The sequence below is a fragment of the Mesoplodon bidens genome, assembly GCF_964165515.1.
Source record: "Mesoplodon bidens genome assembly, chromosome: 16".
Taxonomy (NCBI): Eukaryota; Metazoa; Chordata; class Mammalia; order Artiodactyla; family Ziphiidae; genus Mesoplodon; species Mesoplodon bidens.
In genome coordinates this window covers 2,022,813-2,046,897 of record NC_138173.1, presented here as the reverse complement: position 1 = coordinate 2,046,897, position 24,085 = coordinate 2,022,813, and the positions used below count along the sequence as shown (strand labels likewise).

Here is a 24,085-nt window from a genome sequence, read left to right as displayed (position 1 = left end):
ATCTCCTTGAGAGTGATGGAGACGCACCAACACGTGTGTCAGGGGAAACTGCAGCGTACGGGCCCGGAAACAAGGGGGTGGGGGGGTGACCAAGGAGGGGGAGCCTCCCAAGGTTCCAGGAGGTCAGGGTCGGGGAGGGGGGCAGCTCCAGCTGCTCAACAGACCCCGGGGCTCGGCGACTTGGCACAGTCCGAGTCAGCGTCCTGCTCACACCCCGCCTGTGGCAGACACCCCCGAGGAGCAGCCACCCTCCATGTGGCCACTCGGGTTGCTGTGTCCCCTCCATCCAGCCCAGGGGCCGAAAGCGTGGGTGAGCCCACATTCCTCCTGCCTTCATCCCACGAGCTGGAATCAGTCACGTGGCCCAGGAGGTGAGAGGACCGTCTGCTGTACTTCGTGATGAAAAGGGCACCCATAACAGTCTCTGCTACAAGGACTGAAAGAAGGATCCTTCTGATTTAGCCGCAAAAGATGTTTATTGACTGTACCGCTCAGCTATCGCTGCCTGACAAGCCACCCCAAAACGTGGTGCTTTCAAAAGGCAACAAGTCACATTTGTCGTGGGTGTACAGAGTGGCTGGAACACTGCTGACGTGGGCAGAGTTCAGCTGACTCAACTTGGGCTCCTAATTGGTCGTCACTGCCGGTCGGCTGAGGGGCCCCTGGGCCGGGCAGGCTCGGCGCAGCTCCTCGTAGCCTCCTGTGCTCCGGTGGGTCAGCCTGGCCTTTTCTTCACGGCAAAGGCAGGGTCCCAAGACAGAGAGCGGATGCACACAAGACCCCTGAGGGCTGGGCCTGGAACTGGGACATTGCACACATTCTATTAGACCAAAGCAAGTCACTGGACAGCCCAGACACAGACAGTGGGGACACAGATCCACCGTTCAGTGGGAAAACTAGAGTCACGTGGCAAACAATGCAGCCACCTTCTCGGGGAGGGCAGGGAACTGGAGCCGTTTCTCCCAAAGGGACTGTGGCTTGTGAGAGAGGCGGGCTCTGAGCAGATGCCCACCCAACTCCAGAAGTTCAAACACACATAATCTAAGCCATGATTGGCCTGATAAAGGAGGGGTAGGGAAAACAGACTGGAAATGCACGAGGATGCTGGGAGCCTGCCTGTGGCCCCAAGGAGGGCACCAGACCAGGGGAATCGCTGGGCCGGTCGCGGCCTCGCTGGTTCCCACAGAGATGCATCCAGCGTTTCCCCAGGAGATTGGACGTGGCCTTTGTTCTCTGAGCAGCCCCCCTACATGCTGGCCCATCCCTGCCCTGCGAGAACCACTCTCTGGGCCGGAGCAGTGGGCAGGGCAGTGCAGACGGTACTGTCCGTGACCGCTGACGCAAATCTCCACCAGGGTTGTTCAAAATATTCCCAACTGGATGACTGGGGCTCGGGGTGGGGGTGTCAGTCCTTCTGGTCTTGCCCACCCCCCCTCCCTCCTCCAGCAAGACTCAGCCAGTCCGGGGACAGCACCCGTATCCCCGTGGATGTGCTGTGCAGGCTTCTGCTCATGGGGGGATGTCCAAAACCGCCGACCTGAGGGAGGCCCTGGGCTCCAAGAAAAACCCAGCCCACAGCCTCCAGGCTACCTCACCTCCGGGCGAGGTCCCTCTTTTCCTGGGAGCTGCCGCACCCTGACCGTCCTCACTGTGGGCAACTCCCTGAGCTCTGAGCCGTCCACCCTTGATGCACTGAGGAAGTTAGAACTTATGGGATCCCCCCTACCATGCGCTCCACAAAGCTTGGCTTTCAGCAAATTAAGTTGCCAAATAAAATTTGGATATGACTGTCAAAAACAAGACGTCTTCTCGTTCAGGGCCTGCTCTTTTCCTGCAGAATCTAAAGCAGCGTCTTCTAAGGTTGTAAGGCTTGTAGATGTGACAATACATCTGGGAAACTCGTCCGGTTACAAAACCCCTGGTGCAACCCCACGACGAGCAGTGGGCCTGACTCTGCTTCCAAAGAAAGTAGCATCCGTGACTGTGTTTCAGCTCCTTTGTTGGGGCAGGGGGTTATTACTTGAACGCATGGTCCCTCCAGGACACCCAGCCTTCCCCTGCTGCTTTTGCTGTAAGATGCTCCCCAGTTTCTATTACCTGACCTTCCATTCGTTTGTCCCTGGAGCACATATATATACCCAGTAAATGCCTGCGCTTCCCCAGGTCACGTGCTGGGACCACAACAGGTGGTGCAGACACACAGACGTGACGTGGACTCTCCGGAAGGGCAGACAAGGAGACACACTAGTCATTGTGTCAGCATCTTCACACGGCTCTGCTGCACCTGCTGTAACCACTGGCACCCCCCCTCGTCTGGGGTGTCCCTGGCGCTCAGTGCCAGCCAGGCCCCGACCACCCTTACACAAGCCCTCGGACGTCTTCATCAGCATCACAAGCAAGTCTAAGGGGGCTGCACGGCCGGCACGGCGATGACCCAGGCCACGTCCAGTCCATCCGGGCAGAGGCCCGGTCACCGCTTCACACCCCAGCCGAGGAACGAACGCACGACTTACGGAACATGTGCCTTAAAATCATCCTCCGTCAAATGATCTCAAGGCTAAACAGCCCCTAGAGACCACGCAGGACATACAGGGAACAGGACCCACCTTTCTCCCTGCAACGTCTCTGGGAAAATGCGACAGGCCCAGAACGTGGTCCAGGTTCTAGACAGAAGCTTGGTCGCAGCTTTAGAAGTTTAGTCCCCACTGCTCACCTGCGCGTCTGGGGAAGAGAGTTCGCTTCAGAGCCACTTCCCTCTGCAGATCCAGCAGATACTTGAAAACCAGCTAATTCTAGAGGAGAAAACTGCAAAAACTCTCTTTCTTAAATGCTTCCTTGGACCAAATATTCAAGGGAAGTGTTATCGTAAGAATGTATTATAAATTTCAAGAAACAATCAAATCAAAAAAAATAACTCTCTAGAATATATGTCCGGGTTTCATTTTGTTTGTTTGTTTTTCATTTTGGCAGGAAAAAAGACGTCTCTTTCAGAACTGAGATCAGGGTGAAGGCAAGTAGTGCAAGAAGATGTAGCCAGGAGGGCGGCTGACAGACACATCTGTGCAGCGGGAATGACTCGGACTCCCAAAGGACTCAGACGGGAAGGACAGACGACCACGCTGCAAAACGAAAATAAACACTTTAACGAAGAGGGCGCTTGGTGTTCCTAATTACAAGCAGGAAGATGGTTTTAAGGCACCATTTGAATAACTGTTGTTTGGAGAAGATTCCGGACAAGGAAAGGCCTCAGTGCAGGGGGTGTCGGCTGCTGGCTGGGTGACCAGGCTCTCATGCTGAGAAGCCGCATTTATTTCTATCAAAAAGAGCAAAACGATTTACAGAAATGTTATTAATTTTCAAAATCCACCCTGAGAGGGCAGAGGAAGCAGAAAGAAGCATCGCGGTGGCCATGGGCAGCCCACCTCCTCCAGTCTCTGAGAAGGTGTTTCTCCCCAGGTACACGCAAGCGTCGTGAAGAATTTACAAAGGGTCCTGCATGAAGTTAGTTAGATCTGGCTTGGGTTTTTATGTTTGGTTGGTTGGTTTTGTTTGTTTGTTTGTTTGTTTTGGTTGGGGTGGGTGTTTTGTTTTGTTTTAATAAAGTTGAACAAATATAGGCACTTAAAGTGTAAATGTATTTCTTGGGAAGAATTGTAACCAGGTCAATTTACATCTCTATGATCCCCAGGTCAGAAAATTGCAGAGATACGGGATGATTTCTGAGGAAAAAACTGGCAAAATTTCCAATTTATGTCTTTTACCCTAAAAATGACGATTATGTTGCATGTTGGGGTGAGGGCAGTGCTGTGTTTTTTCATCTATAGGTAAAGTTTCAAAAACTAATGTAGATTAAGTGGGTCTGAGTGTGATTAAATTTATGAATACAGAGAAAAATATGGAGTTTTATTAACTGTGGAAGGAATGTGGGTCCTTAGCTGCCCAGCCAGTTCACAAAGACCAAGGAGATCGGCTTACAGGGGTTAAATAAACACAGTATTTTATATTATAGTTCAAATGAATCCATTTGCAGCAAGACTCAGAGTCTAAAATTGGCTTATGAGATCGGCCGTCTCCAGGGCCTTATGGAGCCTGCCCGGAGATGCAGCCCTTGGGCAGCAGGGCACTCCGCTCAGGGCCTCACGGGATGGTCTTTTCACATCGTGGGACAGTGCACGTCCTACAGCGGTTCAGAAGCAGGGCGTGCGAAAGAACACGCTTATGCAAAGGAGACAGCGCAGGGAGAGTGGATGGCGGGGGCGGTCTGCAGGTGGAGAGGAGAGGGGGCCTGGGACGGTCTGCAGGCGGAGAGGAGAGGGGGCCTGGGACGGTCTGCAGGCGGAGAGGAGAGGGGGCCTGGGACGGTCTGCAGGTGGAGAGGAGAGGGGGCCTGGGGCGGTCTGCAGGTGGAGAGGAGAGGGGGCCTGGGACGGTCTGCAGGCGGAGAGGAGAGGGGGCCTGGGTGTGGGCTGACACCGCCTCCAGGGTGGATCGATTTTCAGAGATCTTAGCGAACGCCCTCGGGGCCCGGGATCCAGGGAGACCAGGCGATTCTGTGCTGCGGAAGCAGGCCCTGAGGCCAGAGGAGAGGCCACGTCTCCTGGTGCCAGCTGCTCGGCAGAGCCCCCCAGCCGGGACCTCCCCTCCTCAAGGCCGTCTGGCCAACCAGGAGCTTGTTAATTGTGCCAGTGACTGGCTTGCCAGCAGCTCCCACACATGAATGTTTCAGGAGTTAGAGACCCAGCTGAGAGTGAAAAGAGCATCCACTCAGAGCCGGGAATCACATTTCAAAACTGCGGGGCAAAGAGAGAGAAAAAAACGTGTTTCTTGAGTGAAGAGGAAGAGACTCATTCATCTCGCGAGGCCCAGACTCCAGCCTGAATCGGCTCCCGGACTCGAAGCTCCCAACAGGGAGCCTGCCAGGGTCGCCCCGTTAAAGAACGGCCCCCTGCACTTTGAGCATCTCTTAGTTTTTCCGCGGCAAAATTGCACACCGCTTAAACTTCCTGTGGTTAAAAAGTGCTTTTCAAGAACGTGTTTCTGAAATTAAAAAATGACCTGAGACTGTGCAACGTTTTTCTCACGAGGACCAGAAAGGCCTGATGCTCTGCGTCCGCGATGGGCTGCTTCCGAGCTCCCAGTGAGGGGCGGGCTGGGGGCAGGGGGGCTGCAAACAGCCGCTGGCGGGCTCCCAGCCCTACCCCCCGCCCCGGGCTCCCTCCCCCACCCAGGCCTCCCTACCCACCCTGGCCCCGCACACCCCAGCACCCCTCTCCCCAGCCCCTGGCGGGCGGCTCCCGCCGGGACCCAGGCCTCCCGGCCGCCCTCCCTCCCTGGGCCGTTCCCGCCTGCCTGTCATCTTGCTCTAATTGTTTCCAGATCCGTGTGGGAGGTCAGGCCCGGGAGTGCTGCTCCGTGTGCCAAGTTTATAAACAGAGCACAGCTTCCAGATGGCCGCAGGCTCCAGCCTGGCTAGCAGGTTGATTGGGAACAGAGTAACAACAGGTGGAGCGCAGACAATGAGTTCCTTGACACTTACTAACTCGCTTTACTTTTCTTCCCCTCACAGCGCTCAGCCCCATCTGCCACAGTCCCCGACAGATTTCCAAAATGCTCAGATGGACAAGGCGGGGGTGGAATGCAAAGAAAACACGGCATTTCCCTAATGAGGGCGGGGGCCGGGGGAGGAGAGGGCGGGGCAGGCTCCCTGGGCATCAGAGCCGGCTGGGCCCACGGGAGGAGGGGCTTGGCGGGGTTCCCGCCCCCCCCTTCTGTCTCTAGCCCACGGCAGTGCTAAGGGGGCAGCTCGTCTTAGCAAGTGTTCTGGGAAATGCCTCATGATTCTCTGGAAGAGGATGGACCACACAATCCAACCCCATTACACCGATCAAGGATCCAAAAGGAGGGGCTGGGCTGGAGTCCGAATCCGTCCAACTGAACAAAGTCTGCCCTGGGAGACCCTTCGGCCACAGAACAGTCTCTGTCCCGGGTGGAGAGGCCAGCCGGGGGCTGGGGTGAAATGGGGTTTCAGTAAAGACGCCTCAGGCGCCTTTGCTCAGATGAGCTCACCCCGCAGGCCCTGCAGTGGCTCCCACGAGGGGACGGGCTCCGAGTTGCAGGGTCCCCAGGCCGACCCAGAGCCCCTGAGGGTGGCAAGGCCGAGCCCGTGAATTCCCAGCTAGAATCCACGCTGGCTCAGGCGGGAACCCTCCCGGATTTAAATCCCTGACCTACAGAGATCGCCTGTGAAAATAAAGCATATAAATATCAAAAGCACGTCTTTAAGTGTCTGAGTTAAGACTGTGTTATCTTCTGCGAGTCTTTGAATCTGACTTTCTACTTATAAAATGTAACCCGACACTGCGCTTTGAAGATGCGGGATCTGGGACTAGGACCTAGCAGTTTATCTGAACTGACAGGACGCGGGTACCCAGGGGTCCATCCACCCGCCCAGGCCCCGGCCCAGGCCCGACTCACCGGAAGGCCCTGCAGAGCTGCAGTGTAACATTCCGCTCCGCAGGAAAAATGCAGGGAATCTAAAGAGAGGGGCCTGGATAATTTGGTCTTTATAAGGAAAGAATACAAACTCGTGTGTCTTTAATTACCTTCGCTAGTTTTCCACACGGCAGTCACTGACTGATGCTTTAGCCACAAGGCTGCAAGCATTATAGAAGGAATTCTTAAGAAAACAAATCATGCTTTAAACGAAAGAGCAAGCAAATGAGTTAGAGGGAATGAACTCCTGACTGGGAGGGTGAACGGGGCAGGGGGAGGGGAGAGGGGAGGAGTGGGGAGGGGGGGAGGAGGGGGAGGGGGGAGGAGGGGGAGGGTGAACGGGGCGGGGAGGGGGAGAGGAGGGGGAGGGGAGAAGAGGGGAGGGGCAGGCGGGGCTGAGGACCAGCCGCACCCCAGCCTCACAGTCTCTGGTGAAGTCGGCCCCTTGGGAGGGTGTGACTCCAGAGCAGCTTCCAGGGCGTCGCTGGGCAGGTCCCCGAGAGACAGGTGCCCGGAGTGTAAACACAGCAGCCCCCTGCCCCATACTCAGGAGTATCAGAAAGCACGGGGTCCGTCACAGCTAGAGCATCCCGGCACATCGTCACCGGGGCAGGCTCTGCCCCAGACACAAAGCGTCAGCAGCCGGAGAGAATTCCCCCGACACAGCGCGGTTCACCCCAGCACCTGGTGAGCTTACCCTGCGACTTGAGGCAGTCACGCGGCATCCTCCAAGGGGACCACCCTCTTTATAGGCAGAAATTTTCCACTTGTGCTCTGAGGCCAGGCGTGGAATTGTGTTCCCAACCACAAAGCACCGAGACCCACCATCGTGGCTCCCCCTGAATTCACCAGAACAGGGCACACAACTCTTCCTGCAAATTGCAAGTACCAGGCTAAACTGAAAGCTACTTTCATAGTTTAAAATCTCAACGTGGTCTCTAGATGGTTAGCAGAGAGTGGAATTTGTTCTCTCTGTCTACACAATCATAAATATGAAGCCAAAAAAAAAAAAAGAGCTAGTGATAACATTAGAAAGTGGCACGGCATTTCCTAATTTCACAGACAAATGAAAACAGTTAACGTGTTAGGATCAGAAGTGTCACACCGCATGTGCGAGCTGGCTTTTCCCACGTGCCAGCGTGACTCTGAGCTTCACTTGAGGCCAAAGTGCGGAACCTAAAACACAGGAAAAGAACTATCTCCTTCAGAGAACTTTATTTTTCAAACTGGAATTTATTGCTCCTTTTCGAACGTAGACCAGAATATTTCAGCAAACACAATGTGTTTGTAATTTTTATACGCTGGTGGTTCTTAGGCAGAATAGCGAGGCTGTAAAGCAGGCCTGCCGAGGCCTGAGCATGCAGAGGGGCTTTAAGTCACAGCGCTTACTAGCAGCGCTGCCCTCTAGGGAGCTCGCTCAGATGCTTCCTGAGATGAAACTCAGGCAGAAGTTAGCCAGTTAACCAGCCAAGCGCCTCTTTATGTAACGTTTGAAACACTTCTAACCAGAATTAAGGGATTTTTTTTCCCCTTAAACTTGGCAAGCAACTGAAAAGACCAGTGTGGAGGAGGTGAGAAATGCCATTTCCACGTCCTGAAGCCAAGTCAGCTGCCCACGGTGACTTAACCCAAATTCCCGCACAATGGAGCGTTTGTCAGCCCCCAGCTTAGACGTGAGGATGCAGTCAGGGCTGTGAAGTGTGGGTGATAAGCACATCCTTTCCACTACGTTTGGTCCTGAGCGTTCACCCCTCCACGCCACCCCTCCCTCTGCTTTGCCAAAAGCCTGTCCCGCTGTGCAGTTATGCCGTGTCCTCCCAGACAGAAGTCACCGGCCGCACCCACCTGGCCGCCTCTCGGGCTGCCGGGGCGCCAGCCCCACCCAGAAAGCCAACGGCCGCCAGCGGGGAGGGACGCGGAGCCACAGGGGCCTCTTGCAAGGCAAAGACCCTGGCAGAGCCAAGCACCCTGACCCACAGCCGAGTGGACGTGGCCCCAGCAGAGGCCCCAGCGCACTCAGCCTCTGTCCGGCACTCCTGCTGGAATCGGGATTCCAGGGGCTGTGCACCAGCGTACCTCCTTTTCATCTTCACCTCCAGGTGGGCAGCGTGGCCGAATTTGCCCCTTCACTGGAGCAGGAAAGATGGAATTGCAGTCAGAGCATCACTTCAGCTTGTGCCCGACGGGGCTGTGGGTAAAGACAGGGACGTGGGTACAGTCCATCCAACACTGGTCACAGAGCAGTCGAATGTATCTGAACAGGCACCGTCCCGCGGGGACAGTACTTTCAAACTCCCAGTCCGGCCGTTTGGAGCTGCACCTTTCAATGCTGCTCAGTCACGCTGCCTTTGAAGCGACCGTCCAAAGCCGCCGAGAAAAGGCTTCTGACTCCACGCCTCTGCTGATGAATCAGACCTCGCTCTCAGCAATACACCTAGTGTATGATGGTCACATAGTCAATGTAAACCTTCTGGGGTGCCCTACATTCAGCAACTAGCACAGGGGCTCTGCTGTTAAAGAGTGTAGCCAAGGACTCAGCCAGACACCACATCTAATCCCCCATGGGTGGTGAGTGCGTGGGCGGGGAAACAGGCCTCTGACCCTGCACCGCAGGAGTGACCCCGGGCACAGCTGGCCTGGGCCCCCGCTTCCTCCACCTCAGAGAGTCCCAGCCATTTAACTCAAAGTACTAAGAATGTACTCATGAGGGTAAAGAACGCAGTATGGGTCGTATATTTCTTTAAAAAAAAAATCCATCAAATGCTGTTTTGTTCTACAACAATAAAACCAGAATTCCTGGAATTGGAAATGAAGAATCTTAGAAATTCTGTAGAAATCAAAGGGATGATACCCTGAACTGACAGAAAGGGGTCCAGAGATAAACCACAAATTTTTAAAAATAAAATTAATTCCATTGCCAAGGAGAACAACCCAACTCAACATGCTTAGATGATATCATGTAAGATCTTATTTGGAAGAAAATTGATTTCCTTTTGCATTCTTTAAAGAATTTTTATTCGCTTTCAATGTCACGGAGCTTCTATAACTTAGGATGTTTCCAAAAGCAGAGATTTGTTTTTGTTGGGTGGATGCACTGTTTGTGATGTCGGGTCACAGCTGGTGAGCTCACATGGCCCTTACGTGCATCCTAGAAGCCCAGCAAAGACCTCCCTGGTGTCACCCCATCTTGAAATTCCCACCTTAGTTCTGATGCCAACATGGTGGGAAATGCCTTTGTCCCGAAACCTGGAGACGTTTTCCACATCTGAGTTAGTGACACGTCCTTGCAGGCCATCACCCCCTCTGAGGGACAAATAAGTGAATTATAAAGGACACAATTAAAATTTGTCCTAACACTGAAATAAATTCTTGCTACAATCGGACAAAGTTATTTTATTGGGAAAGGACCAAAAGTTACTGGTGTCCCGTTTGCTTCTGATAAAGATTCTTAAATATCCAAAAGGATTAGGAAAGTAGTACTTAGCGGTAGTAACTTATTCCCAATAAAAGCGATCTTTGGCCAAGACCCAAGTAAAAGTTATGTAACCCAAATAAAACTCATGACAATTGAGAAGGGCCTGCTTTCCTAAAACTCAAATGTCCTCAAGCAGATTTCCTAATAGCTACCTGATGGCACATGACTCGGGAAAATACAGAGAAAGAGAGGGACAGAGAGACAGACAGAGGAAGGACAGTGTGGATGCTTGCATCTTTGCAAGAAAGGCCACCTGAGTAACAGCTGAACACGTGTCAGAGAATCAGGTCATGTCAGGCAGGCGCCAAGGATCCCAGCCCGACCCACACCTCCCCTCAGGAGCCGCGAGGAGCAGAAGTCCTCTGGCATGAAGATGCGGTGTTTCCCCGTGAGAAGCCATGAGGAGGAAGCCTGGGCGACCTCTGTGGGGCCAGCACGTCCCTCCTGATGGAAGAGAAACTTCCTGAGAGCAGGCTAGTGGGGATGGGACACGCCAGCACCTACAGGACACCTGCCCTGTGGCCGCCAGCCTGAGAAGGGTCTGCAGCCCACGAGCTTCATGAGAAAAACCCTCAGGGAGGCTGGGAAGCAGCCCTTCCCCGATCTGGGGGCTCTGGGGTCACAGCCACGGACAGGAAGATGGGGCGCCAGCAGGGGGGCCTCTGAAGGCCCAGGAGAGGAGAGCCCAAGTCAGACTCGGGCTGGGCCCCCGGCCTGGCCCCCGGAGCTTCCCCACCGTCCAGGGAAGGAGGCTGCAGACCCCTTGAGACCCCAGCCCGGGAGGCGTGTGTCTGTGAAGGAGGCCAAAGGTGACAGGTAGGCTGGCCTGGCCTGGCCAGCTGAGTCCTTTGGCCAGAGGGCCGGGTCCCCAGGTGTGAATGAAGGTGTGACCTGGTCCCTAGGTCAGGGACGGTGAGGATGAGAGACCACGTGGGATTTGTCCATAAATGGCCCAGCAGGACCAGGCCTTTCAGAGAGGGATCTCTGACCCTCGGGGCGAGACTGTGGGCACTTCCATGGAAGCTCCCGGGAGGAACAGTCAGGCCATTTGCTTGGGCAAGAGATTCCTGGAAAAATAAAACTATCCTCTGCAATCAGCAGACTAGCACGAAATCATGCTGGCTTCAGTTCTGTGTTTGGACAGAGGGTGGGCGGAGCATCTCAAATAAGAAACTGTTGTGAATAACATACAAACAATATGATAACCTATAGAGGTGAGAAACATACTATTCAACAGGAGTTCGGAATTAAACTTCTAGAAGAACTTGTATCAACACTGGGGGTTGGCAGAGTCAAAACAGTTAATTTGCTTTCATTGAGCACTTCCTCGGTGCCAGACAATTTTACAAATTTCCCCCCCCCCAATTCCTCTTTCTGGTGGCTGAAGCTGGAGTTTCCGAGGCGGGGCCGTTAGGCAGTGAGGGGCCTCGGTCCACACCCAGGACCCAGGACTCGTGCTCCGAGCCCGGCTAACTGCCCCAGAACCGCCTCCAAATGCAAGGAACCCACAAAGGGAGAGGCTGGCTGAGTGAGTAGAGCGGGGGTCACCCGAACGGACGCCCCGAGCCAGGTGGCCCAGGCCCGCCATTGGGCCCGGTCTGTAAGTCCAGGGCTCCTTCCTCACCAGGATGGACGCGGGGCTGCTGAACGCGGGCACCCCGCCCCCAGCAACGGCCCTCGGCCCCAGGGCCGCGGGGACCAGCCGCCGCAGCTGTGCGTCCCTCGCCTCACGCTGTGAGCGGCATCTCTGGGCCCCATGCCAGGCTGCAGCCCGAGGGCGAGAGGCGCTTCCTCCTCGGGTTCGACCCCAGGAGCCTCCGGGGTTCAGAGAGAAGACCGTGGTTGCCAGCCACCCCGGGATACTCCCAGGACAAACTGCGTCTTCTGCCTTCTCCTGAGTTTCGAGCCATACCTGAGCCGGGCCCTGAGGATGCACGGGTGGGCCTGTCCTCGACCACCCAGGGCTCCTCCGGGTTTGGCCAACGCACACAGCCGGTGAGTCTACCCTGAGCCATGGGGAGGCGTGGAAGTCGGGACTGCCCCACTCACCCGTCCACGAGCTCGCAGCGCCCGGACGCTCGCGTCTGAAGCCTACACGTCATCCCATCGTGATGACAAAGAGGCTCAGAGGAGTCCCTCACGCCGCCTCCGCCTCTCAAGCCGCGGGAGCATTTACAAGGCTTCAGTCACCAATAGAGCAGGAAGTGCCTTCCTCCAGGGAATGGTCACAAACAGAGCCCCAAGGGCCCTTCCTCATCCCCTGCTCGGGTGCAGCCGGGCACCTGCGGGAAAGACAGGAAGAGCTCCCCTCCCTCCTCGTGGGAAGCAGCTGAGTCACCAGCAAAAACAGCAACAGTGAGGACCTTACGTCATCTACTGAGCATCTTGGGTCAGGGCTTTACATGTGGCCTCGTTTAGCTGTTACTAATACTTTTACTAAAGAAACTCTGAATCCTTACCAGCGGGGCAGAATCTGCCCCCTTTCACAGATGGCCCATCTGCCCTGCCTTTAGTGAGTTGCCAGTTGCCCGCACTCGTGGATCGTTGCTGGCAAACCCACAGTGTGAAGCCCCTTCCTCCACTCCCCTGAGGACAGGCCCCCACCGTCCACTGGGCCCGGCAGGACGCGGTTCTGAGAGCAGAACCTGTGAGAAAAGATGCTGCAGTCAATACTTCTCTTAGGCAGGATGTGAGGTTGTTACTATTTGATCTAATCTCCCACTACTTCCATTAAACTTTGTTATTTTCTGATTTGTGGTTTCTGATCTTTCTGCAACCAGGCAGAATTAGTAATTCACTGGGCTTGAAGCAGTAGGACAGCCTCCGTGTCTCCCTGGCACAGTGATAAGATGGCATAACTAAGAATGGAATGCCCATCCCACTATAACTCATGTTCTAGTGTATGTATTTTCAATTTTTCTCCCAACTTTCTCCAACATCCAGGTACCTGAGCTGAGTTCCACCTGGCTCCCACCTTATCCAAGAGCGTCGGGACAGCCTCCGAGGTGAGGAGTTAATGGGGAGAGTCGGACCCCACGCCCTGCATAATCCTGTTACGTTATCCTCAGTTGTCCGTTCCCCCTTGTCTGGCCCTGCTCGCCGGTCAGCCTCAAAACCCCGGTTCCCAACCTCAGGGCCGGCCAGCCCAGGGACTTCTCCCACCAGATAGTCCAGTCGAGCATGGAAGGAAGGATTAGCACTTTTGTTTATATTTCTTTATATTGAACAAGGTGAAGAAAGAGAGTTTTCTTAATATCTACTAGGCGGTTGAGTGTAGGACACATATAACATATTACACTTTGGAAGAAAAATTCACACAATAATGACAGTAGGAGACGTCCTGAGGCTTCAGTGTGTGTGGGTGATGCCTTGACCCCTCATGGCAGCCCTGCCGACAGATCCCCATGCACCTCGCCAAGCAACACTGCAAAGACTCCGAAAATGAAACTGCCATTGGAGCCTCAGTCCACAAAAGTAGTGTAAGACTCTGTGGCAAACCTAAAAGCACAATTGTCTGCTGAAACTAAGGCTTAAATGGTGCCCGGAGACTCCTTGTGTAACAGACAAAACATCCGGGATGCAACTTCAACTCACCTGTCACATCAAGAACCAGGAAAACACAACTTGAAGGGGAAAAGCCAGTAGACTGATGCTAACAATGATATTGATCGGAAAATAGAATCATCTCACGACGACTTTAAAACAGTCATCAAAATATTTCAACAATCAATTACAAATTCTCTTGAAACAAATGAAAAAACAAGTCTCGGAAAAGAAAAAAAGGTTATAAAAAAAGAACCAAGTGGAATTCCCTGGTGCCGCAGTGGTTAAGAATCTGCCTGCCAATGCAAGGGACACGGGTTCAATCCCTGGTCTGGGAAGATCGCACATGCCACAGAGCAACTAAGCCCGTGAGCCACAACTACTGAGCCCACATGCAGCAACTACTGAAGCCTGCACACCTAGAGCCCATGCTCTGCAACAAGAGAAGCCACCACAATGAGAAGCCCACGCACCACAACGAAGAGTAGCCCCCACTCGCCGCAACTAGAGAAAGCCCGCCTGCAGCAATGAAGACCCAACGCAGCCAAAAAATAAATAAAATAAAGAAATTAAGAAATTAAAACAAAACAAAACCAAAAAAACTGATAATTCAGTTATAAAAAAAAAACCAAATGGAAATGATACAACTGAAAAACAGAATAATAGAAATGAAAATTAGCTTGATGGGCTCAATAGTAAAGCAGGGATAAAGAGGATTGAATCAGTGAACTTTAGGACAGAACAATAGAATTCACCCAAAATGAACGATAGAGAAAAAACAGATTAAAAAACAAAAAGTGAACAGAGCCTCAAGGTCCTGTGAGACAAAAGACCCAGCATTCATATCAACAAAGTCCCACAGGAAAAAAGATGGGGAGGGAGGGAGGTGGCTGAAGAATATTTAAAGAAATAATAACTGAAAACTTCACAAATCTGTCAAAGAACACAAGCCTACAGATCCAAAAAGCTGAACAAACCTCAAATCATATTTTTAAAGGGCAAAAGAAAAGAATTGTGAGCCATTAATTCCGTACCCAGCAAAATTTTCCTTCAGGGATGGAAGAGAAATAAAAACAAATATAGGAAAATTAAATAATTTGTTATTAACAGGCCTACCCTTAAAAACTGGCTAAAGAAGGTACTTCACACAGATAGGAAATGACAGAAGAAAGAAGAAGAAAGAATCAGGAAGCAAGAAGGAGCAACAGAAAGAGTAGAAATGGGTACATAAAACAGATTATCCTTTTCCTAATGAGTTTTATAAATTATGTTTGATAAGAAAACAGAAATCATAACACATTCTGAGTCATAAGAAAACAATATTTAAAAGCAAGGAAGGAAAAAGGGACTAAATGGAAGTGATGTTTCCACTACTGAAAATGGTAAAATATTGATACCAGTCAACCGCTATAAGTCACATATGTGTATTTGAATACCCAGAACAACCACTACAAAAACTATACACAGAGGCACAGTAAAATAATAAAGATAAATCAAGTTTGGATGCTACAACAGTGCTAATGTACCAGAAAAAAAAGGAAGAAAGAAACAGAGGATCAAGAGCTGGAGAAAACAAATAATAAAATGGTCCTTTTAAGCACTTACATACCAATAACCACCTTAAATGTAAATTGTCCAAATACGCTAATCAAAAGATATAGATTAGCAGACTGGAAAAATAAACATGTTCCAACTGTACACTGCTTAATAAAAAACCTCTCTTATTTAATGACATAGGCAGGTTGAAAGAAAAAACTATTGACATATAAACATTTTTTAAAGCAGTAGTAGCTCTATTAATATCTGATAATGTAGACTTCAGAGCAAAGGAAGTTACTAGAGACAAAGACACGATATATTGATAAGAAGATCAATCTACCAGGAAAAAATAATAATACTAATTACATTTGCAGCAAACAACAGAGCCTCAAAATATATGAGACAACAATTGATAGAACTGAAGGGGGAAATGCACTAATCCAGAGACACGGTCGACAGTTTCAGCAGATGGTAGTAACACTGGGCAGAAATTCTGAAAGGATATACAGGATCTGATCAATAAAGTCTACCACGATCTAACTGACTTCTATAGAACAAACTACATAACAACAGTAGAATACAAATTTTTATATGTACATGGAACATTCACCAAGATAATCCATATGTTGGGAAAAAAAATCAAATTTAGAAGAACTAAAATCATACAGAGTCTATTCTTTCACCCCAATAGAAACAAACTAGAAATCAATAACACAAAGACAACAGGGAAATCTCAAAAAAAAAAACTTCTAACTAATCCATGGGTCAAAACAAGTCTTAAAGGAAATTATTTTTAAAAACATAGAACAGAATGAAAACCAAAACACAGTATTTCAAAATAGTAGGATGCAGTTAAAGCAGTGATGAGAGGGAAATATAGAGCACTAAATACTTACATTAGAAACCAGAAAATGCCTAAGCTTCTACCTCAAGAATCTAGGGAAAGAGAAGGAAGGAAGGAAAGAAGAAAGAGAGAAGGAAGGAAGGAAGGAAGGAAGAAAGAAGGAAGGAAGGAAAGAAAGCAAGCAAGCAAGCAAGCAAGAAAGAAAGAAAGAAAGGAAGAAAGAAGAGGAAGGAAATAATATAAAAACAGAAATCAATGAAATTGAAAATAGGAAAACACAGAGAAAATCAATGAAATAAAAAGTTAGTTTGATGAAAAAAACTAATAAAACTGACAAACCTATATAGCAAGACTGACAAAAATAGAGTGAAGACACAAATCACAAACAGGGGATATTAATACAGATCCTGTGGTCATTTAAAAGATAATAAGGGAATACTGTTAAACAAATTTATATAAATAAATATTATGACTTAGAAGAAATAGACCTTGAAAACTATAAACCACTGAAAGTCATCCAAGACAAAATAGGCAATCTGAATAATCTTATAACCATTAAAGACTGAATTCACAATTAAAAAGCTGCACCACACACACACAAAAAAAGCAATCTCCCTCACAAATGGTTTCACTAGGAAGAATTCTACCAAACACTTAAAGAAAAATTAAAACTAATCGTACACAATCTCTTCCAGACAATGAAAAAGGAAGAAACACTTCCCAACTCATTTTCTGATACCAGTATTATCCTGAAACCAAAACTAGACAAATATAGTGAAAATAAATAAAACTATAGATCAGTATATCTAATGAACTTAGACATAAAAAAATCTCACTGAAATATCAGCAAATTAAATCCAATAATGTATAGAAAGAATGATACAAAGTGACCAAGTGGGATCATTCCAAGTATGCAAGGCTAGTCAGTATTTGAAAATCAATTAATATATTCTACCATGTCAACAAGCAAAAGAAAAACAATCATATTACTTGATGCAGAGAAAGCATTTGATAAAACATTACACTCATTTATGATAAAGATAGAGGGAAGTTAGAAATAGAGGGAAATTATCTACACATGATAAAGAGCATCTAGCATCTACAGCTAACATCATTCTTAATGATGAAAGAATGAATGTTTTCCCACTAAAATCAGGACTAAGGCAAGGCTCTACCACTTGCATTCAGCATAGCACTGGAAGTTCTGCCTCTGCAATAGCAAGAAAAATAAAAGATATACATATTAGGAAGGAAGAGTTAAACTGTATTTGTAGATGACATGACTGTCTATTGTAGAAATCCAAAAGAATCTACAAAAAAATTCCTAGAAGTAAAAAGTAAGTTCGGCAAGGTCACAGGATACAAGATCAGCCCACAAAAAGCAATCACATTTCTACATAGTAACAATGAACATTAATTAACTAAATTTAAAACAAATTACCATTTGTAATCACTGCAAAGAAAATGCAATACTTAGATATATACTTAACAAAACATGTACAGAAAGGGTATGCTTAAAATTAAAAATGCTAATGAAATCAATAAAAGAAGACAAATAAATGGAGAGACATACCATGTTCATGGATTGGAAAATTCAACATAGTAAAGATGTCAAGTCCCCAAATGAGTCCATAGGTTTAATGCAATTCCTATCCAAATCTAGCAAGACTTTTTGTAGATAGACAACCTTGTTCTAAAATTGTTATAGAAAGGCACAGGCAAAGGTAAAATAATCTTAAAAAAGAAGAAGAAGAAGGCAGGAAGCACTTTATCTGACATCAAGTCTTATAACACAGCTACAGAAATCACAGTGTGGTATTGGCAGAGGGAAAGACGCATGGATCAATGGAACAGAAGAGAGAGCACAGAAATAGAGCCAGATAAATATTCTCAGCTGAGTTTTGACAAAGGTGCAAAAGTAATTCAATGAAGGAAAGCTGGCCTTCTCAAGAAGTGGTGCTGATGAAACTGGACAGGAGGGGAGGGGACTCATACAGAAGTTAATTCAAACTCGATCATAGACTTAAGTGTAAAATGCACAACTATAAAACTTTTATAAAAAGACATAGGAGAAAATCTTCAGGATCTAAGGTTAGGCAACGAGTTCTTAGACTTGACCAAAAGCACAGCCATAAAAGGAAGATTTGGTACACTGGACCTCATCAAAATTAAAAATTTTTGTTCTGTGAAAGTCCATGTGAAGAGGATGGAAAGCTGAGCTACAGATGGGGACGAGGCATTGGCAGATCTGGCATGTGACAAAGGACCAGTATCTAGAATATGGAAAGAATTTTCAAAACCTAACAGTAAAAAAATAACAATGCAATTAGAAAATGAGCACAAAGCATAGAGACATTTCACTGAAGAGCATATGCACATGGCAAACAAGCACATGAAAAGATAGTCAACATCACTAACCATTAGGGAAATGAACATTTAAACCACAATGAGGTGACACACATTTATCAGAACGCTAAAATGTTGGCCAGGATGGGGAGAAACTCAGAGTCATTCACACATCGCTGGCAGGAATGTAAAATGGTACAGCCAGTCTTGAGAACAATTTGGCAGTTTCTTATGAAATTAAGCATTGAACTACCATACAAGTCATCAATGGTCCTTTTGGACATTTTTACCAGAGAAATGAAAACTTATGTTCACACAAAAACCTGTACAGAAATATTATACCAGTTTTATTTGTAATAGCCCAAAACTGGAATCAGCCCAGATGTCCTTCAGCAGGTGAATGGATAAAAAACTGCAGAACAGTCATTCCATGGAATATTCTTCAGCAATAAAAAGGAACAAATTATTGATACATGTAACAACTTGGATGAATCGCCAAGGAATTACACTGAGTGAGAAAAGCAATCCCAAAAAGATCATACATATGGCAGAATTTTAGAAATAGAGAACAGATTAGTGGTTGCCAAAGATTGGGACAGGAGGAGGGGGAGGGCAGGGAGAGAGGGAGGGGGCCCTGTGTTGATGGAACTGTTTTAGCATCGGACTGCAGTGGTGTCCACAGGACCCACACACGGGATAAAACTACGTGTAGCACAAATAAACACACGCTGAGTGCAAGTCACAGGAGTGCAGTAAGTGAGTTGTGTCGATATCCATGTCCGAGCTGAGTATCCTTCTGTAGTTTTGCAAAATGTTACCGTTGAGGGAAACTAGGTAAAGAGTACACGGCCTCCCTCAGCTTCGCATGAGTCTGCAACCATCTTAATAAAAAACTTCAATTAAAGAAAAAAACCTGTGGCCGTGAGAGTGTCCGTGCTGAGCGTTTGGCCTCGACGGGCACACACACACACAGGCGCCGCACACACAGGTCCCTGCTGGCCCGTGTGCACAGCAGGAGGGTGTGACGAACGTGATCAGGCAGCTCCACGGGCTCGATGAAGACCTCCAGCCCATCACACAGACAAGGTTATGCTTACAGTGAACTGGTCCCGGCTCTAAGAATCAGGATGCACGGTCTGACGACGGGTTTGATGATGGAACGAACTGTTTGAAATCAAGGAGCTCCTAGAAAATGCAAGATGGGTGTTTGGAATGGATTTTGAAGAAATCTCTTCAAGGACAAGAGGTCAAAATGTCTTCTCAAGTCCCGTGTCTGTAATAGTCAGGAAGTAAAAAGGCAGAAACACAAAATAGAATTGCAGGATAAAAGTCTCCCTGCAAGTTTTTGTGTGGTAACCCTGGTTAACAGGCACTGATACAGGCCCTCACATGCATTCCCTAGTTTAACATCCACTGGCCTGGAGAAGCAGATTTCGTTATCCCACATCAGAGATGAGGCTGGAGTAGGTAAGTAACCGAGGGGCCGTGCTGGTCTCTTCTCTTTTGAACCTGCTACCTGTCCCGTGGTACTTCTGTAAAACTCCAATGGTGTGAAAAGGGAGAAGCAATTGTTTTATACTGAGAGGTCCTGCACTGCCGGCCAGACCTCTTCAACCCAGGACACCCCCGGGATCGCAGGAAGTCACCGGAGATCCCTACCCTCGGCATTTCAACATATAAAGAGAGCACAGGAGTGGGGCAAACCCTACATTTGCCTTTGGAGGCTCTAAACGAACCTCATTTTCACTCTGGGTTTTGGCCCCTCTCCTTACCAAACCACCAGGCAGAGCCGCTAACAGCCACCTTGCCAAATTGGACCTCGGTTCTCTCCACGAGTCTTGGCCCAATTTCTGGCAACTTCGTCAAGATACAGTCTGTGGGAGGAAAAGGAGTGCCCTGGTAGCCTATTCAAAGCACAGTGATGCACCAGAGGCTCCTTCAACATTCCAGTGCCCTGACGTCCAGCCATCTGGGCCCAATGACCTCAAACATTTAGACAAACCTCCCCACGAAGCTGCTCTGAGGAATCCTACCCAGACAGCCCCCAGCCTCGTCCAGCCTGCTCGCATCCCCACCGCCAGCTCTGCCCTCAGACATGCCAGCAGGCCCCTCCTCGGTTCCACCGAAAGACTTTTGCAAAACGAGTCCCTGCTTCAGGGCCAGGATGGAGATCTTCATATGCTGCAGCTGAAATGGTTCGGGACTGAGGTGGAAACCGGCTACATTTCATTTTAATTGCTGGTGATGACAACACAAGCTCTGCCATCATTTTCTATTTTCCTTCTTTACCATCTTTTCAAAATGACTTTGGCATGGTTCATAGTTGGCTGATTTCTTGTTAATGAACGTTCAGAACCCCAAATCCTTAAGTCTTCATCCCCTGCCAGAGAAGGAGAGAAGGAACCAAAAGCTCTGGGAGAAGATGAGGACCCCAGCCAGACACCCTGGCACAGACAACAGCGTAAGGCGAGCAGTTCCCTCCTGGAGAAACCGGGAGAGGAAGCACATCCATCCCGCTGTGCAGCGTCGGAAAACTGTCCTTTCAGCCCCAAGCCCTGAGCCTTTCTGGGAACCCAGGAAGGAAATGCATTCTTGGCCGGCGCTCAGCGACAGAAAGCAACAACGCCGTTCTCTCAGAAACGGGGCAGGGGGCTTCCGCCTGGGAAAATCTGCGTCTTAACGCGCTTTCAGAGCAGTGCGGGCCGGCGGGCTCCCGGGGCCGCGGGTGGGGCTGGGGAGGCAGTCGGAACGTTCTCCCCGCTGCACAGAGACTCACACATGCCTTCGGCACCATTAACAGAAACAGCATCTTGTTTCCAATTTGGCTGTAGATAATGAAATTAGCCCCAAATCACCATAAAGTGGAACAAGTAGGCACACAAGCGGGAGGTGGGTCTGGAGGCGCTGGCCCTCCCCCCTGCAGACCAGTCTCGGCTCTGGTTCTTAGCTGTTTAAATTCAAAGCAACACTTCTGTTTTTCCAAGTCTCCGTTTTGACCCCAAGCAGATAAAGAGCGCTGCATGACACATTCAGCAGAGTTGCTGTGTTCTTGCTCTGTTTACATCAGGAAATCCAGCGGGTGGGGACTGGCTGGGCGCCGGCCCGGGCGCGGGCCTGACTTCATCCAGATGTGCGGCGGCTCCAGAGTGGCTGCTGCGCGCAGTAAACGGGCACCGAGGCGGCCCCGCGGGCGCACGGAGGCGGCGCGCGGAGGAGGGACCGCGGGCGCGCGGGGAGGGGGAGCGCGGAGGGGGGCGCAGAGCAGGGACGGCGGGCGCGCAGCTCAGGCGACCCCGGGAGTGGGCCCCGTGCCGTGTGCATTTCCTTGTAAATGTGCTACACTTTAAAGAAGAGGGAGAGCAGTATATCACTGGGAATGTTGGCTGTCTATTGGTCCCTGTGGATATTGCTGGGTTAGTACGACTTGTAACCAGAGCAAGAGAAACATAAAAAAAAAGCCGGGAAACACTGCCAATTAGTCATTACAGGGAGATTGTAAAAACAAGGGAAAGAGAAAGAGGCGGAGCAGGAGGAATAAAAGAATAAAATGCCCCAGAAAAAAAAATGAAAGAAACTAGATGTGCTGTGGTGGTGCTCCTGGAATACAATGGAGCAGGCCGCCTGCTCACCAGGGGGACCTGCACACCAGCAGGTTCCCAGCGCCGCCCTGGAGGGACCCTGCGGCCAGTCCCCAAACTGCACCCCTCTGCTGTGCCTGCAGGACCTGAGCTGGGCCAGTGGGCAGGCAGTGTGTCTTGGAGCAGGACCCAGTTGTGCGGAATCCAAGTCAGACATTTATTTCTGATCGCCGGCCGCCTACACAGTCCACGCTGCCGAGTTATAATAAAAAGAAGACAGGATCCAGTTTCTTTTTCGCACAAGTCCCTACCAGCCACCAGCTTCAAGCAGACTGTGGCCATGCTTGGTGAAAACTGTTTTTAACTTGATGGTAGTTCTGATTAAAATCTCTTTTTTCCCCTGCTTTTTGCCAGATTCACGACTCCAAGAACTTGTAACATCACAAGCTGAGAGGGGTCTGGGTGAGCCCCCCAGGCCTCCTTCAGTAATTTTATTGTCCCTGCTCCAGACTCAACCCAATGATGAGGAGTTAGGGTGGCCCCAGTGGTAAGGCTGCAGCAAAAGCCCAGGGTGGACGGTGCTTCTTCCAGGGAAGAGCCTCCACGAAGTGGGCCAGGGAGGAGGGGTGCTGGAGAGGAAGCTGGGCCCCCTTCCCGGGGACTGGGGGCACATGTTGCCGGCCAGAGAGGAACTGCTTATCTCAGCAGCAGAGAGCCGGCGCCCCGCCAGCCCTGCCGCCCACGAGTGCTGAGTCCCACCTCCTCTGAGTCATGAGGACGGCCACATGGGCCTCAGATCCAGTCCCTGGCAAGGGTGCAACTTTGCTAATCAGCTGGGGTCCTTCTTGGTGTCTGGCCACAAGTCAGCAGATGCACAGCTCAGCTTTACCAGCACAAAATGTCTTGCATAAGATCTGCTTCAAAAACAATTATACGAGCAAATTATCTTGGCTTGTAGCAGCAGATTTTTAAACTCTGGTAGCAAGATCTCAAAAAAATGATTAAACACAAACAGTATTTTAAAATAACATTAAACCAGACAAGAGATGAAGAATTCTCATAGAATCACCAAGAACATGCCCTATCCCTCAGCTCAAAACATCCTCCATGCGTGTGTCCGGGGCACCCCTGGATTACCCCGGAAGTTAAAGAAAGGAACTTGCTTCTATCTGTGCCTTCATCTGAGATAGAAACTAAAAGAGTAAAAACTCCTTAGGCAGCAGGACTTTCCCTTCCTAACACAGAGCTTTGACGTCCATCGGTGGAAAGGTTACCAGACAACCTCATGGGAGAATCCCGTGAGCTGGTCCCTGTCTGCCCTGCCTGCTCGGCTGGCTTCACCCACAGCTCGGGGTTCCCAGGGGATGATTGTGTCTCCTCTGAAGTCAGGACTCAAACATAACACCGCACTTTGGCTGGCAAGCCTGTGCTGCCTGCTGTTATGTCTCTGTGTGTGGAGCTGGCCATCACCCCACCTCCGTTTCTGCCCGACGCCACTTCCTGCGGGCCCAACCCTTCCTTTAAAGGTTCTCGTTCGCCTCCTGCCTGATGGTGGTCGGACCCTGAGGCTAAGATCTTGGTCTCTGCCCCCCTCAACTGTCCTCTTCCACAATTATCTTGTGTAACCGCTCACACTGAAGACTTTAAACCTAAAGCTGGGATCTTGACATTTCCTGGGGCCCCAGGTGCTTTATTCCAGGTGCAAAGAGACATCGTTGCAAATGCAGGACCTTGACAAGCAAATGCATTCTCTTCCTTCCCAAACTCAGCTCACTCAGCCCACTGGACCCTCCAGTAGCTACTGACACTACTCTCTCTAGGACACAGACCCGAGGCTCAGAGCCGGTTAACTCCCTCCTCTTCTCAGGGGTCTGCTCTGATTTCCATCACAGACCTCTGGGCGGCAGCCCTGCCCACGGTTGAGGCATGTGGGGCCACGGCAGCCTCAGCACCACGGCCTGTCCATCACAGCCTCACCTGCAGCCAGATCCCCGCTCCAGGGGGAACTCTGTGACCTGGGGGGGTTCTGTGCCCTGGGTAGGAGGACTCTGTGCCCTGGGGGGGCTCGGTGCCCTGGAAGGGGGGGGACTCTGTGTCCTGGGGGGACTATATCCTGGGGGGCACTTTATTTTGGGGTGGATTCTGTGTCCTGGGGTGGGGACTCTGTGTCCTGGGGGGGCAGCCTCTCTGAGATCTTGCCCTGGACAGTGGTCCTTCTATGGATCCTGACTCCTAGATGGAGGCTTAAACTTCTCCCTGTTCTCAGTA

General features: G+C 50.0%; 2 long non-coding RNA genes across 3 annotated transcripts; both read right to left on the bottom strand.

The window, feature by feature from the left end:
- Positions 1-457: 457 nt before the first annotated feature.
- LOC308629890 lies at positions 458-6,554 on the bottom strand. 2 transcript variants are annotated; one of them, XR_014017731.1, is made up of 3 exons: positions 6,475-6,554; positions 2,607-3,119; positions 458-801 (listed from the first exon to the last, which is right to left on the bottom strand). It is a non-coding gene; the product is annotated as an uncharacterized lncRNA (long non-coding RNA). The 2 variants fall into 2 exon arrangements; XR_014017730.1 differs by having other exon boundaries at positions 458-3,119.
- A 1,183-nt stretch (positions 6,555-7,737) lies between these two features.
- On the bottom strand, positions 7,738-12,237 carry LOC308629889. Its single transcript, XR_014017729.1, has 3 exons — positions 12,017-12,237; positions 9,693-9,795; positions 7,738-8,926 (listed from the first exon to the last, which is right to left on the bottom strand). It is a non-coding gene; the product is annotated as an uncharacterized lncRNA (long non-coding RNA).
- Positions 12,238-24,085: the final 11,848 nt, after the last annotated feature.